This window comes from Mirounga leonina, unplaced genomic scaffold, assembly GCF_011800145.1.
Source record: "Mirounga leonina isolate KUSES-001 unplaced genomic scaffold, KU_Mleo_1.0 Mir_82, whole genome shotgun sequence".
NCBI classification, from domain to species: Eukaryota; Metazoa; Chordata; class Mammalia; order Carnivora; family Phocidae; genus Mirounga; species Mirounga leonina.
The window spans coordinates 43209838-43226645 of NW_023270825.1; the positions used below are offsets into that span (position 1 = coordinate 43209838).

At 38.9% G+C, this 16808-nt stretch overlaps 1 protein-coding gene across 4 annotated transcripts in view; it reads right to left on the reverse strand.

Annotated features, from left to right (window-relative positions):
• Window positions 1-16808, reverse strand: part of FBXO34 (F-box protein 34) — an 87280-nt gene that overhangs the window by 25560 nt on the left and 44912 nt on the right. The window contains exon 2 of one of the 4 annotated variants that reach the window (XR_004676973.1): window positions 13969-15641. The exons of the other annotated variants lie outside the window; for them this stretch is intronic. The gene's annotated coding sequence lies outside the window, so the exon portion shown is untranslated. Of the gene's footprint in view, window positions 1-13968; window positions 15642-16808 lie in introns of those variants that run through there. 4 annotated transcript variants of the gene reach the window in all.

Sequence of the window (16808 nt, forward strand, 5' to 3'; positions counted from 1 at the left end):
AAAGAAAGAAAGAAAGAAAGAAAGAAAGAAAGAAAGAAAGAAAGAAATTGCAACTATCTTGTGGGGCCTAAAGAGATCAGGCCTTTCTTATCCCTGAGAATTTTCACCAATCCTTAAAGTTGAATTTTCTTCCATTTCACAAGTATAAAATAATTTCCAGTCTCTAATTTGAACATTCAAGCAATCATTTCTCCTTCTATTCAAATCTCAGTTTGGGAGCTAAGATACTAACTAGATCTTTCATTCACTCACTTATTATTTACTGAGCATCTACTATGTACCAAGCACTCTTCCAAAGACCGAGGATACAGTAGTGAACAAAATACAAAAATACTCATCCTCATTAAATAAACATTCTAGCTGGAAGACAGACTAATAAAGCATATGTACATAAAAGGTCTTCATGGAAAGAAAAGGAAGTACTGAGCATATGTATCATATATAAATAATATATTTAATGCATAAGATTTCAGAAAGCTATTTTACAGTCAACCATATCATGAAATGAAAAAAAATTCTTAGTAAGTAGAACTCATTAGAAAGAATATGAGTGCCCATTTACATGACAAATCTAGAAATGGGATAAGAACATCAGGATAATAGACAGAAACAAAATGGCACATTAAGCAAGGTCTTTTTTGGAACTGAATCTGATCCTGGTGTGTGCTCAAACCATTCCTGCAATACTCTAGATCTGAAACAAATTTTAGAAGATTTATGGAGAGAGACACACGCACAAAAAAAATTCAGAGATTTTGAGACAATATAAGGGAAAGGATGAACACCCGGGAATCACATTAAAAATCAAGAGATTATTCTTTAGGTCACTCACTGTTAGCGTAAAAGTACAGTATTTCCTAAGTTTTAAACACTAAAACTAAATTTGATGGAAAGAGAAGACTGATGTCATAGCTATCTGATGCAACTCAGCCCTAAATTTCTTGCATGATTACAGTAAACACACAAATCAAAACTACAGATAAATGCCTCTACAGGTTCTCATTTGGGAAGATGGCAAGGAGAAACATCAGTAGAGGAACAAAAAACAGGCAAATCAAACAGGAAAAGCATTATCTTTGAACTTAACATGAAAATAAAGGCTAGCCATAAGGTAAAGAAAAAGCAGTACAAAAATTAACATTTTTCCTAGCATGGCCCCAGGAAAAAAGGAAATAGGAAGGCTCAAAGAGGCAAATTTTATCAGAAAAATTAAATTATTGTGTAATTTTCTTTTTGGTCTTAAACAAAGATTTAAATCCCAAAATGCCTTTTCTAAAACAAAGTTGCACAAATATTTTAATTCTATCCCACTATCACATTTCTACCCACATCCCACAAATCCAGTAATAGGAAATTCAGTGACTCTCCAAAATAATATTGAATAGAATTCTAGTTAAAATTTTAGAAAGGGAGTGAAAGGCATCAAGAAATATAAAACTTGGTTTTAAAATCATCCAATCTTGTTATTTCATGCTCAAAACAAAAACAAAGAAAGTGTAATGTTTACTTGGTTTCCTGAACCAGAACCCTCCTTACTGTGGGAATTATAAATCAAAGAACCATGAGATGACCACCTAGCCATGTCTTCACACACTGATACAGGACCAGAACACCCACTTTTATCACTGAACTCTTGAGCTGACAAGACTCCAAAGGCTGGCTTATACTAAAATTAGTGTCGATTTATTAAGTCATAATGGGGATCAAAATTTCAATTTCAGAAATTGGAGTACCTGAGTCCTCCATTCATATTTGTCTCCTCTTCTGGTACCAGTATTGTTAAACCAGAAGATTTGGGTTACACGTGAAAAAAGCAAAGAAAGAAAAAACCTAAGGAATAATTCAACCAAGCTATGATGACTCCTGATGTACAGTTTTTGACCCACAACTAATTATACCCCCGTTATGAACCAAAGAACTTGGGACGCCTGGGTGGCTCAGTCAGTTAGGCGTCTGCCTTCAGCTCAGGTCATGATCCCAGGGTCCTAGGATGGAGTCCTGCATCGGGCTCCCTGCTCGGCAGGGAGTCTGCTTCTCCCTCTGCCTGCCGCTCCCCCTGCTTGTGCTCTCAGTTACGCAGTCTCCCTCTGACAAATAAATACAATCTTAAAAAAAAAAAAAAAAAGAACCAAAGGACTTGCTCAGTACAAGAAAATTCAGCACCCCCACCCCTTCCTAAAGGCAGAACAAGCATAGCTTAAAATTTTTTTAAGCTCCTCCTAAAGCCTCATCAACTTCGGTTTATTATATACTTTCCTCAGTGATATAGCCAAATGGATTTTAACTTCCTAGGTATTCATACTCTTCTGAGCTTGAGTTAATTCCCTTAATTGTTCTAAATCTCTCCACCTGCTCACTTAACAAGACCATGTTCCTTCAATTTTTTTTTAAGATTTCTTTATTTATTCATTTGGGGCAGGGAGCAGGAGAGGCAGCGGAAAGGGAGAAAGAGAATCTCAAGCAGACTCCCCGCTGAGCACAGAGCCCAACGGGGCTGAGATTATGACCTGAGCCAAAACCAAGAGTCGGACACTTAACCAACTGAGCCACCCAGGCACCCCTAGATCACGTTCCTTCTAAAGATGCCTGACTACATCCAGCTCTCCCAAATTTTGAGTCTTCACATCTCAAAGCTGAATAGTATACTCACTTTAAAGAGAAGAACATACTGAAGCATTCATTCTTGCAGCAAATGTTATTCCATGGAATTAATTTTAAACATTTCTAAGGTTAAGAATGGGAAGAGAATATTAGAGAAAAATTCAAAATACGCATCAATTTTAGAAATAAAGTGCTTTTTAAAGACATTTTGCACCAATCTCCATCAGCCCTTCCCTGGGCCTCCAGGCAATGATTCTCTATAGTTTTCAGGGCAAATTCTCTTCCCCACCCCTCCAAAAACTTCTAATTAAGTACAATCAGTTCCGCTATGTGGGACTGATTGATATACTGGGGAACAATTTTAATAAAATGTGAATTTTGTGTTTGCTTTTGTTAGAAACACTAAGTGTACATTCAAAACTACACTCAGTGGGTACCTGGGTGGCTCAGTTAGGCATCTGACTTCAGCTCAGGTCATGATCTGAGGTCCTGGGATCAAGTACCACACTGGGCTCCCTGCTCAGCGGGGAGTCTGCTTCTCCCTCTCCCTCTGCCCCTCCCCTCACTTGTGCTTGCTCTTTCTCTCAAATTAGTAAATAAAATCTTAAAAAAAGAAAAACTGCACTCAGCTTATACAGAAATATACAAGCACACATCTCAAACACCTTTAAAAAAAATTTTTTTTAATACATGTCAAGTCTACACACCACCCATACTGTTTTTCTGGAAATTTTAAAATACTTTGCAGCAACACATGTGAGTTCACTGAGACGTCCCAGGGCTCCTCAGACAGACTGGAAACTGGCTAAGTGCTCCATCCAAGTCTAATGGCTCTAAATATAACCTACATTATGCCCCAAAGTGGCCAGCCCAAACCTCTGTCTAGGACTCCAGGTCTGTATACTAACTATTCAAAATCTCCACCTGGATGTCTAATAAGCATCTCAAACTCAACATGTCCAAAATCAAAACCCTGATTCCCTGTGCACATTCCACCACTACCCTCCCACAGTCTTCCCCTTTTTAGTAAACAGCAACCCTACTTTTCCAACTTCCAAAGCCAAAATCCTTGAGTCACCCTTGACCGCATTTTTCTCTCCCAAACCACATCAGGAATTCCCATTGGCTCTACCTTCAAAATATACTCAGACTCCAACTACGGCTGACCCTTCAAAAATGAGGGGGACTGGGGGCACAGACACCTCCCTACCCCTATGCAGTAAAAAATCCAAGTATAACTTCTGATTCCCCCAAAACTTAACAGCCTAGTGTTGACCAGAAGCCTTACCAATAACATAGACAGCTGTTTAACACATATTTTGTATATGTATTACATACTGTATTCTTACAATAAAGCTAGAGAAAAGAAAATATCAAGAAAATCATAAGGAAAATACATCTAACAGTATTATACTATTAAAAAATGTGCATATAAGTAGACCCATGCAGTTCAAACCCCTGTTTCTCAAGGGTCAACTTGTACCATCCACCACCTCCACTACCATTCTGTTCTAAGCCACCATGGTTTCTCACCTGCGTTAGTTCTCTCAATTCTACTCTTGCTTTCCATATGGTCTACTCTCAAACTCAGCAGCCAGTGTAATCCCATAAGGCAAAAGGAAAATTCCATCCTTTTCTTCTGTACCACACCCTTGTTAAAAAGAAAACCACAGATACAAAATGGCATCACTTGGGCCAGGTGAAGTCACCAAATGAGGGCTTAATACCTAAGCTAACTGCAGTATCAACCTCCCCCAGAAATGCAGTCTTAACCGGGTCAGTCAGGAATTTTCTGATCAGCAGAAATGAGGTACTCTGTCACAAGGGCCCACTCCATCCCCCAAAGGAAGATGGAGTAATCAGCATAATCAGACCTCCTGCCCTTCCCTTTAAGGGAAGGGGATTCTAGCCCAAAACCTTTTCTTTTGCTAATAACCTTCCTGCCCCACCCTTCTTCCTATAAAGACCTTCCATTTTGTACACATCCTTGGAGCTCTCCTTTACTTGCTAGGTGGGATGCTGCAGATTCATGAATCACTTAAGAAAGCCAATTAGATCTTCAAATTTATTCAAATAGGATGAATTTTGTTTTTTAACACCCAGATATTTACTGGATCACTGGCTGTTTCCATCTCTCTGCTCAAATCTCATCTTCTCACAGAGGTACCCCTTGACTATCCACATAAAGGAGTACTAGTTCCCACATTCCCCATTCCCTTTATCCTTTCTTTACATTCTCTACAACAATTGCTCCCTCCCTCCTGACATGTATCCATGTCGGTGCATCTTCGTCTGATTGAACATCAGCTCAAGGAGAAGACTTTTGTTCACTGCTCTTTGAGGCCCAAAAGAGTATATTGTAGACAATATTTGTTGAATAAAAATTATACCAACTGTTTCAGGAGGCCTTCGCTGTTCTAAATGTCAAAATGCCCCCCGAGTTTATATTATTGGGAGTTTTTCTATCCTGAATCTCAAACTCTCCTGTTTTCCTGATAATAATTAAACTTACGCTTTTTTAGGGGCACCTGACTGGCTCAGTCAGTACAGCATGTGACTCTTGATCTCAGGGTCATGAGGTCGAGCCCCATGATGGGCGTAGAGGTTACTTTTTTAAAAATGCCCTTTTTGTCATTATTATCCATATTATTTGGCTAGTCCAAAAACGGATTTTTAAAAAGATTTTATTCCTAAGTAATCTTTACTCCCAACGTGGAGCTCAAACTCACAACCCCAAGATCAAGAGTTGCATGCTATACCAACTGAACCAGTCAGGCTCCCTTAAATAGGTCATATTTTGATTTTCCTAAACTCTTTAATTCTATTCATAAACTAAAAGATTAGATAGCCCTCTATATTTTACTAGCTACCTGAAAATTTGGTTTTATTTTTTCACATCCTCCAAAAATCATGGTAGATGTTTCAGGTGACAAATCTCAAATCCTGATCTATTATTTTTTGCTCTCCACCAACCCTCTCCCCAGAACTTAGCTTTAAATACAGCTTTAAACACATTTAAGGAAAATCTCTGAGATTTAGTTCCCAAACAACCTTGTTCCATAGCAAGATCTAACACAAGGCAATTCAAAATCTAACCACATATTTAAACCAAAGATTACCTGTGACCCCTGCCCACACAATTTGGGCCAAATCTAAAACTCATTTTTCATCTTTGCCTCATTTAATTCCCTAGTCCCCCTGACCTTCTCCACCAGTTGCCTTCAACATGTATGGCGTGGGGGTGAGGGGTGAATTAATGAGCCTTAATAGGAAGCTACTTGATTATTCTCAGGCAGAAAGTAAAGCCCATCTAGATTTGTTTTGGAGTCTTTATAATGTGACAGAACCTCAAATGGGGATTCTACCTCCTTTACAAACTATTTCATCTGTGACTTGTGTATGCTGAAGATGTTTAGACATACCTTGAGCAGGCCTGTTGTCTAATCTACAAAAAGGTATTTGGATTGTCTTAGGTCCTTCTGAAAAGCAATGGACAAGCATCCTGCCCCACTTCAAAAATGACTTGGCTCCTTGTTACTATGGTGATGAGCACCCTGTGAACAGAGATAATTTGCCACTTGCTTAAAATTCAAAGCATTCTGTAGCTTTGTTTTTTATCAGGAACAAGGTGGGAGGAGCAGCAGAACCAATTATGGAGTATATTTATAAACACTTAAAGGAGTGTGTTTCTTGATTCTGAATAACAAGATTTTAAATTGTTTAGTTTAGGGGCGCCTGGGTGGCTCAGTCGGTTAAGCATCTGCCTTCAGCTCAGGTCATGATCCCAAGGTCCTGGGATCGAGCCCTTCATCCAGCTCCTAGCTCTTCATGTAGCCCGCTTCTCCCTCTCCTCCCCGCTTGTACTCTCTCACTGTCTCTCCTTCTCTCTCTCTCAAATAAAATCTTTAAAATAAATAAATAGATAGTTTGCAGGAAAAAAATGACTAAGAGGACTGAAAAAAATAAACATGTTGGACTATATCCTAACATGTACAGCTCTACACCATTGCTGAACTTGTCGCTACAGATTTTCCAGACCGAAGGTTCTTAGGTTGGTTTTCAGATTGGTCACACATACACAAAACACATTAGTTTTCTCACCTGCATTGGTCTCCTACTAGTCTCCTGCCAATGTGTTTTGTTTATGTGTGACCAACCATCAGCCTGGAAGAGAAGAAAAATCCACTCAAGTAACCAGGTATCAACCAAGTAGTGCAAGCCCAATGCTCCTCAAACATTAACAGTTTGAGGGAAAGATACCACATCGCAATAAATTCTTACAAGGAAATAATGTTCAGCACCTATTCCTGATTTTCAAAATAATTCTTACCAAACTAGGGATACAGGAAAACTGCACCTTAATAAAAGGAAACTAACAGGGACCCCTGCTTCTCCCTCTGCCTCACGCTCCCCCTGCTCTCTCCTGACAAATAAACAAAATCTTAAAAAGAAAAAAAAAAAAAAGGAAACTAACAAACTTATAGAAAATAGCATGCCCAATAGCAAAATATTAAAAACATTCCCATCCTATAGCCAGGAATAAAACGAAGATGCCAGCCATCACATTACCAAAAGACAAGCACTAAAATATTCCAAGGGAAGAGACAAAAATCTCTTATTATTTGCAAACTACAGGTTATGGGGCTTTCCTGTTAAAAATCAAATTAAAAATTACTGGTCTAACAGTTCAAAAACTTACCAGATAAAAGATCAAAATATAAAATCAAACAAAAAAACACTAAACAAAGAATTATCACATGACCCAGCAACTCTATTCCTAGTGATTTATCTCCAAAGAACTGAAAACAAGATACTCAAATAGTTGCACACAAAATTTTATAGCAGCACTATTTAAAACAGGTGAAAAAGTGAAAGGTGAAAACCAGATGTCCATCAGTGGATGAATGGATAAACAAACTGTGGTATATACATACAATGGATTAATGAAGTAATGGTACAAGTACTTGTGGAGAGCAAGATGGGGACACCTGGGTAGCTCAGTCAGTTAAGCCTCCAATTCTTAATTTTGGCTCAGGTCATGATTTCAGGGTCGTGAGATCGAGCCCCGTGTTGGGCTCTGCATTCAGCGACGAGTCTGCTTGCGATTCTCTCTCTCCCTCTGCCTCTCCCCCAAGAGAAAGCAAGATGGAGTCACTTCTGTCAAGCAGGGGCCTGTGCCAAGCAACGACACAAGCAGTTAAGGGTACTGCAGCTATGAGATACCACCCAAACCAGTACCAATTAACAACACCCTAGAACTGGTAACGAGCAGAAACAGAGGAGATGTGCAGGCCCCAAGACTGATTAAAGCCCTTTAAAAAGAGAATTTTTGCAGCAAACTGTCAGACTCTTCAGGCATTGACCCTTCTATGTCTGATCATTTAAAAAAGGCAGTTGCCACCAAAGGCTCTGCCTGATCTCCGAACAGAACTGAGATCATTCACTCCTTGAACATGGTAAGCAGTAAGTGCCCAGAGCTGACCCAGACAGGACAGAGGCCTTATCTCAACTGCATACTCACAGACTGACTTCTCATTTGGTTTGTTAACTTCCTAGCCCTGTGTTATCTTGTTTGTTGTGTGACTTGTGTTCTGCTTTGTGTGCCCTGTGAGAAGCTAAGTTAATCATGTGATGAAATGTCACTGAGTTTGGAATCCTGAACCTGCTTTATAATTATGTTAACCTTGCTTTATGAATGAATAAAGCTGACATTGTGGAAAGACACAACTTGTGAGTGTGCCTTCACAGCATGTTCATGACAGTACTACAACATGGATGAACTTTGAAAACATTACATTAAGTGAAAGAATCCAGACACAAAAGGTCCCATATTTTACAATCCATCTGTAGGAAATGTCCAGAATAGGCAAACCTATAGAGACAGAAAGTAGATTAATGGTTGCCTAGGGCCTGTTGGAGAGTGGGAGTGTGTGGGGCGGGGTGGGGAGTGACAGGTATAAAGTTTCTTTTGGGAGGTGATGAAAATGAGGTGATGGTTGCACAACTTTGTCACTATACTAAACACCAGTGAACTGTATACTCTTAAAAGGTGAATCTAATGGCATGTAATTTATATCTAAATTTAAAAAGAGAACAGTCAACAAGATTTGTAGTGGGAAAAATAAAACTTCCAAAATATACATAAAAACCAGAGTAATCAAAACAGTATGGCAAGACAGCAGAAATAGATAAATAGTTCAAGAAAACAACATCCTAAATGATTAAAGCAGGATGTCTGAATAAACTGAGAAAACTGGGTATTTGAGTGAAAGCTAGATGCCTACTTCATCATAAAAACTTAAAAGTGCCAGACTGAGTAAAATGTAAAATCCAAGGGCGCCTGGGTGGTTCAGTCAGTTAAGTGTCCAACTCTTGATCTCAGCTCAGGTCTCCATCTCAGGGTTGTGAGTTCAAGCCCGGTGTGGAGCCTACTTTAAAAAAAAAAGAAAAAAAAGTAAAATCCAATTCTGTCAAATATGAATGATTTTAAAATCTTAGTGGGACATAACTCCTCCTTCCTTAAACAAAATACACAAAATACTGACATATCTGATTAGATACAAATTGTAAATATCTATTTGGGGAAAAGGCACCATAAAGTTACAAGATAAGCAAAAGATTGGGAAAACAGTATTTGCAATATATACAAAGGATTAATTTCCATGATATTAAAAACTTCACCCAATCCAATGGAAAGGGAGCAGGAGAAAGGGGACAGTATTTTAGTATAATACTACTGATGTAAAACAAAACTGAAAAGACCATGTGTAGTTTGCAAATACACAGAAAAATACATTAATGCCAAGCAAACTGGTCAGTTGGGAGGAGAGTTAGGGACATTTTTTTTTAAATGTATTTTCAATGTTTGGATTTCTGACCACAGTATATATATTAATTTTAAAATACCAAAAACAATTTAAGAAGGAAAAAAAGTCTGAGAGGCAAACTTTAAGTAGCTGAGGGACACTAAAGGATTTTTAAGGAGAAGTAGCATGGTTGGTTCACTATTTCTGACAGATCCCTGGAGTAGCTTTATAGAGAATGGATAGGAGAGGCACCAGTTTAGAATCGGTATTGATTCATTTCATTCAACAATGGACCTAAGCATTGGGACCAGTTAGAAATGTCACAAGTTGGGGCGCCTGTGTGGCTCAGTGGTTGAGCATCTGCCTTCGGCTAGGGTCATGATCCCAGGGTCCTGCGAACAAGCCCCGCGTTGGGCTCCCTGCTCGATCGGAAGCCTGCTTCTCCCTCTCCCGCTCCCCCTGCTTGTGTTCCCTCTCTTGCTGTGTCTCTCTCTCTGTCAAATAAATAAAATCTTAAAAAAAAAGTGTCACAAGTTGTCTCTCCAAAAGGTCATATATACCTACTTTGGGCAATGGTGCAAAGGAAATAAAGGAAAACACCTATTCTTTTTTTTTAGTGGGGGGAGAATGAGGGATGTATGTAAAACCTTTGCCATTTTAAGACATCTGTGGAAAATATCCTTCTGATATTCCTTGTATTGCAAGAGGACCAGGTATTCCTGGTAAGTATAACCCATATTTTGACAACTCACTGAAGAAAAAAAGCAAAAACCCAGTATCAGCCTTGCTCTTACAAGTAAAACTGTCTTATTTTCAAGATTCTTTGACTTTGGAAAGTCCAAGTCCTAAAAATCTCTAGAAGAAGAAATTTCAAAGCCATTGTTAGCATTTTCTGTCCTTTCAAAAATTCTTTGGTTTTGTCAAAAGATGAATAGAAAGAGGACACAATATTAACAGCCCAAAAGAAAAACATTTTAGTGAATCATTAAAGATATTTTTAATTATGATTTAATCTGCATTGGTTTCTTTTTAGACGTGTTCCCATTTTATCACAGCCATCTGCTATTTCAACAGCAAGCCAGTTTTAACAAGTTTTAATAAAAGACCATGATGGTATATAAAAAATTTTTAAACTTTCTCACCTTAAAACTTACTTATATGTCCCCTAAGTGAAAGGAGGCAGAAAAAAGAAACTGCTGATAAATTTGGTGGAAAGTTCACCCTACTCTTTGGCTTAGGACATTTCAAAATCTGAGGGGTGTGGCAGCAGCGCCTGGTTATACCAGCACCGCACGGCTCCCTGCTTTACCATCTAGTGCAGAGCAAAGGAGCTAGCTCTTCAGAGGCTGCTGGTCAGCAGGCAATCACAGTCATCTTGACAAAGCCAACTGCCTGAGTGAGCTTTTCTTAAACCTACCACAGTGCTACCATAATTCTCCCCAAACCATGCAGACAAGGTCCCTCATTTATAGATCTCCTATTTCACATGCATGATGTGGGCAACACCAAGGCAAATGCAAGTCTGTTTCTGAGGAAAAGAGTACAGTAAGCATGATAGTCATAGGACCTAGGTATCTCAAGACAGTCCCAATTTCACAGTATTCTATTGTTTTCACTTGAGGTGATTTGTTAAATATGTGATTCCAGATGATTTAATAATGAGACTCATGAAAGTTTTTTTTAAGTGAATAAAGTTCAAAACGGAAAAAAACCTTTTCAGGCTCTCCACAGAATTTTGGTCCTGAGCACATATCATTATGGAAAAAAAACCTAGCCGAATCCTCCCAACCAATCCTGAGAAAGAGAAGCATTTCTTCCCAGGCAGGAGATCACCAGAAATTACAAATGATTTTTAAAAATCCAACCAAACACAAGAAAAAGCCGTTAGCACATACAAAGAGTCTGACCTGGATGTATAAACCAAAAACAAAAACCTTCTAATTAAAACACAAAAGATGGTGAGGAAAGGAGAGACTAGAAAAAGGAACAATAAACAGTGGTTGCCAGAAGCCCTTTTTGCAGAAATGTTTATTTTTTTTTTAAGATTTTATTTATTTGAGGGAGTGAGCAAGAGAGCGAGCGAGTGAGCACAAGCGGGGTGGAGGGGCAGGGAGAGAGAGAAGCAGACTCCCCGCTGAGCAGGGAGCCCAATGCAGGACTGGATCCCAGGACCCTGGGATCATGACCTGAGCCAAAGGCAGATGCTTAACCGACTGAGCCACCCAGGTGCCCCAGAAATGTTTAATTTAGCAACTGGATATTGCTGTACATTTGTATCCTGTTAGATATTTATTCTTTTTAGCCATAGCTAAAACCTTTTGGGTATCTTAAATGCCAGAATGGGAGTGGCCCACATCCTCTTTCTGAGAGATCACAGGCAATTGTTTTTTTTTTTTTTAAGATTTTATTTATTTGAGAGAGAGAGCACATAAGAGGGGGGAGGGTCAGAGGGAGAAGCAGACTCCCTGCCGAGCAGGGAGCCCGATGTGGGACTCGATCCAGGGACTCCAGGATCATGACCTGAGCCGAAGGCAGTCGCTTAACCAACTGAGCCACCCAGGCGCCCCAGGCAATTGTTTTTATTTGAGCTGCTACCCTGGTATCCTGTGACCTTCCTACTCTGACCTTCTCCAGAGGCAACCATCAACAGACAAGGGAGGATCTTAATGGACTATGAAGTGGCCTGGTATGAAATTAAAGAAAAGGAGAGTCCAACCCACCCAATCACATCAAATCTAATGAGGGGAAAGGGCACTGAATTTGAGCAGAAGAGGTTGTAAGTAGAGACAAAGTCTTAAGATTAGAAGACTCACTAGATGATGGAGCAATCAATGCCTGCTTCAGAGTGGATGAGGTAACCAAGTCACCAGATCCAGCCACTGAAGTACAACTGGAATTGCCATAGACCTAAGACAATTAAGTACTATTATCCCAATTCTCCTCAAACCAAACTATGTGACCTGAAATTGCGTTATGTGTTTCCTTACATCCCCACACATCCATATAAAAACCTAACAGCAGGTCATCGGATTAAATACCTACTTATAGTTACTTCTTTCTTTATGAAAAGGAAAAATATTCTAAAAGCAGTAGAATAATAATTCTGCTGCATTTATAGGACTTGCAAACCAGCAGGGCAGGTTGGCTAAGCCTATTCAAGACCCGCTTAAATTGCTAAGGTTATTTACCTATTTATGTCAAGAATTATATCCCAGACTTCTGGGTAATACCAGATGGTGGACTAAACACAGCTATTTGTTGATCCTTCCCCAAACACCAAGTTTTTTTGCTTGTTTTTTTTTAAGACAACCCAAAGGGACAAAGAGAACTAGAGATTACAGCCACAAATTTTGGAAAGCTGAAATATAAATGGCCAAAAGGTAAAGGACTCAAAGACCCAAGAAAACTGAATCCTAAGGTAAGCCATCAGGGAACACTTCCCCAAAAGAATAAGCAGAGATAAAATGGGAAAGGTTAACAGAAAATCTTTCTGAAATGAAATTCCCAGATCCAGTCTTTTAGACAGGCAGACAAATGCCCTTCCCTCACTCTTACAAAAAGCTGAAGATAATCTAGAAAGGGTTAAAACAAAGGGTTATAGGGACTAAGGAATCACCAGATAAGATGGAGGCAGTTTAAGTTAACATACGTACTAGATCCCCATCCATGGTGTATTGGTAAATATAAATGTTTAACGACTACTTGGGGGAGGGGGGGGGGGGACAAGGGTAGTTATTTGTAGTATTTTCTAAATTTTTATGGTATAAATACTCTTACATGGCTGCTTCAAGCTAAAAAATGATATCACTGTACACAGAGTTCAGAAGAGATGTATGCTAACCTATTATTAAATAGTATTTCCACCATATAAATTAGATGTAAATAATATCAAGAACTTCCATAACAAAATGTAATAAAATAATTAGGGGGTGGTAAATTTTTAGTATTTTGATTTTTAATGTAATATTTCGTTATAAGTTTAATCTTTAGTAATTGTTATATTTAGCAAATGGCTTACAAAGTTCTTAAAAATTTAAGAACTGTCTCTGATGTGCCAGTACCAGTCACCAACCCCAGCCCCCTCTATCAATACCCTTTCCCAAAAGGTTGACAGTCGGGCCTTCACTTTCAGGCAGGGGAGATTAGAAGAGACTTCTCAGGAGAATATTACCGATTAGTCTAGGAAAAATATAAAGATAATGAAAAATTATCAAACAAAATTCGTTCAGGGGATGCCTGGGTAGCTCAGTCAGTTAAACGTAATGATTCTTGGGTCCTGGGATTGAGTCCCACATTGGGCTCCCTGCTCAGCGGGGAGCCTGCTTCTCCCTCTGCCTAACACTCCCCCTGCTTGCATGTTCTCTCTCTCTGACAAATAAATAAAATCTAAAAAAAAAAAAAAAAACAACAAACAAAAACTTAAAAAATTCATTCAGCCAGATCTTCCTAGCATAAAAAAGATGAAACCGAAAAAGCAAGTTGGAAGGGAGGGCAGGGTCAGCTTCATAGGCATGTGAACAAGGCAGTCACAGAGTGCCCGGCACTTAGAAGAGCTCTGTGTTGGGTTACTGCTCTGCTGCTGTTGTCTTGAAATTCTTCAATAAATGACCCACTGCCACTCTGTACTTGGCCCTGCAAATTACGGAGCTAGTCCTTACAGAGATTATGCAGACAGAAGAAAACTCTGGGGAAAAAGATACCATGAATATTTTCAGAAACATAAAAGAAAATATCACAAACATGAAGAACAGTAAGCTTAAAAAAAAAAAGAAAGAAAGAAAAACTAAGTGAAAGTGAGCAAAAGCATGCCTTCTTGGTAATTAAAAAATGCAACAGCCAAAATGAAAAACTCGTTAGAATAGCATAAGAAGATTGGAAGATCAATCCAGGAAGTCCAATATCTGAGTAACAAGAGTTCAAGAGAAAACTAAAAGGGGAAAAAAAGGAAAAAGGAGGGGAGAAAGTTGGGGTGCCTGGCTGGCTCAGCTGGAAGAGCATGCGATTTTTGATCTCGGGGTGATAAATTTGGGCCCTACACTGTGTGTAGAGATTAATTAAATGAACAAAAAAAAAAGAGGGGGGGAGTCACCAACAAAATAGTTCCCAGATTGAAAGGGTTCATCAAGTACTCAGTACAATGGACGGAACCAAACTCACACTAAGATACCTTATTGTGCAATTTCCAACACTGAGAAACAAAGAACCAATCACATAAATTATCAGGAACCTAATGTATCAGAATATATTCTGCCAAAATAAAAGCATAGACCAATAAGCAAGAAAACAGGAGATCTAGAAAACAAGAAATCCAATACAAAGAGGCAAGAAGTAACCCCAAGAGGCTGGTGAAGGGAAGTCCCAGGATAAGAGCAGTACATAAAAATAGTGGCAACCAGTCCAGATGGAAGCACATTTTTAAGAATATGGGAAACTAAGAAAACTGAACTGTCAGAACTTCCTGAAAAAAAATATGGATAAGATACAATCCGACCTACATTAGTGAGTAGTTTCAAGTTGAAAGTAAATAATAACAAAGAAAAATAAAAATTTCAGGGAAACCCAAGGTTGTATAGAAAAGTACAAGTGTTCAGAGATTACTCCATGGCTTAACTGTAAATAGCATGTTCAGTCTTTTTTTTTTTTTTTAAGATTTTATTTATTTGAGAGAGTGCATGGGCATGTGTGCATGAGCCAGGGGTTTGCGGGAGGGGGGCGAGGCAGAGGGAGAGGGAGAAGCAGACTCCCCGCTGAGCAGGGAGCCCAATGAGGGACTCGATCCCAGGACCCTAAGATCATGACCCGAGCCAAAGGCAGACACTTAACGAACTGAGCCACCCAGGCAACCTGCATGTTCAGTCTTAACTGTGTAAACACTGATTATCAATCTAAGCAAAGTTATGAACAACTACACTAGGATCGGAGAAGAAAAAGTAAAAAGGGTACCTGGGGAAGTCAAGAAAGAACTAAACCTTGCCATAATGGGAAATCAAGAAATACTGACTGAAGCTGACCAATCAAGAAATCAGAATACAAACATGCTGTTAATAATGACAGTATTCAGAACTTGCTACCTCAAAATATGGTGCCTTGGCATACTACTTTAAACTGAAGAAATTTGAGAAACAGCAGGTGCAGGAAGGACTTTCTGATCTTCCCTTCTCTCCTTTAGCAGGTCCTAAGATCTTCATGTAAAGAGATGTCCTTCCTATACCCGGAGGAAAGGAACATCCTTTTCTGTGAAGATGAAGGGATACAGAGAGAAATCCAAAGGAAATGGCTTTGCTAAGTTTCCTACAGTTTAATACCCTCAGTTTATACTCTTTATAGGACGTTTCACTCTTCCATCAAATATAGTATAAAAATACTCAGGCTTAACCATTTTTTTAGGTCTTCATTTCCTTATGAGGCCTCCTGTGTCACATAAACCTTTTATTAAATAAATTTGTATGCTTTTCTCTTGTTTTTTTGTCAGTTCAATTTACAGGGTCAGTTCAATTTTTGGTTTTTTGTCAGTTCAATTTACAGGCCCCAGCTGGAGAACTTAGAAGGGTAGTAGGAAAAAAATTTTTCCTCCCCTACAAGAACACAGAGATAAATGCAAAAAGAATCAGCTCTAAGAAATTAAAATGTTTGCCTCCAGAGAGGGAGAAGTGGGAGATGAAGTGGAGGAGAACTGCTGCTTTTCAAAACACATCTTACAGAGCTATTTCATCTTCATGCACATTTAAAACTTTGATTAAAAAAACACAAAATAAAAACATGAGAAAAACTAGCAGAAAATCTTCAGAATGTTTTAGTTCATGATTCTTCTTTCAGATTACAAGTTTTCTCAACAAGAAATTTTTCTCCTTCCATTTGTTCAAGATTTTCCAAATTTTCTACAAAAATGTATTACTTGTATAATAAAAAGTTAAGCATCTTATTACTACTGTCTAATGATGTAGGAAAGATGTTAGGGTTTGGAACCAATGGCCAAGAAAGAATTCTTGAGATGTCTTTGATGCAAAAAGGTGATTTTATTAAAGCATGGGGACAGGACCCGTGGGCAGGAAGAGCTGCACTGAGGTCATGAGGAGAGGTTGATTATATACTTTCAAGTTGGGAGGGGGTCACGGATAGCTTAAGTCTCTAAGGAATTCTAGAAGCAAGGTTCCTAGGACGACCTTGAGGGGGCTAGCTATTGTTAGGAAAAGGTCATTTATTGCCGTCTAATAAAACCTTAGTCATGAGACCCTTCAGATGTATATCAGTGGGTCATATGCTTGGGGGATGACTGCCAACATATATCTTGCGCCGTAGAGATAAAGAAAGTTTCCAGAGGAATTTTTATATGTTAAAGTAGACTTAACAAGGATCCTGGGGGCTCAGGGTAAGATTAAGATTCCCTTTTGCCCTTAGCAA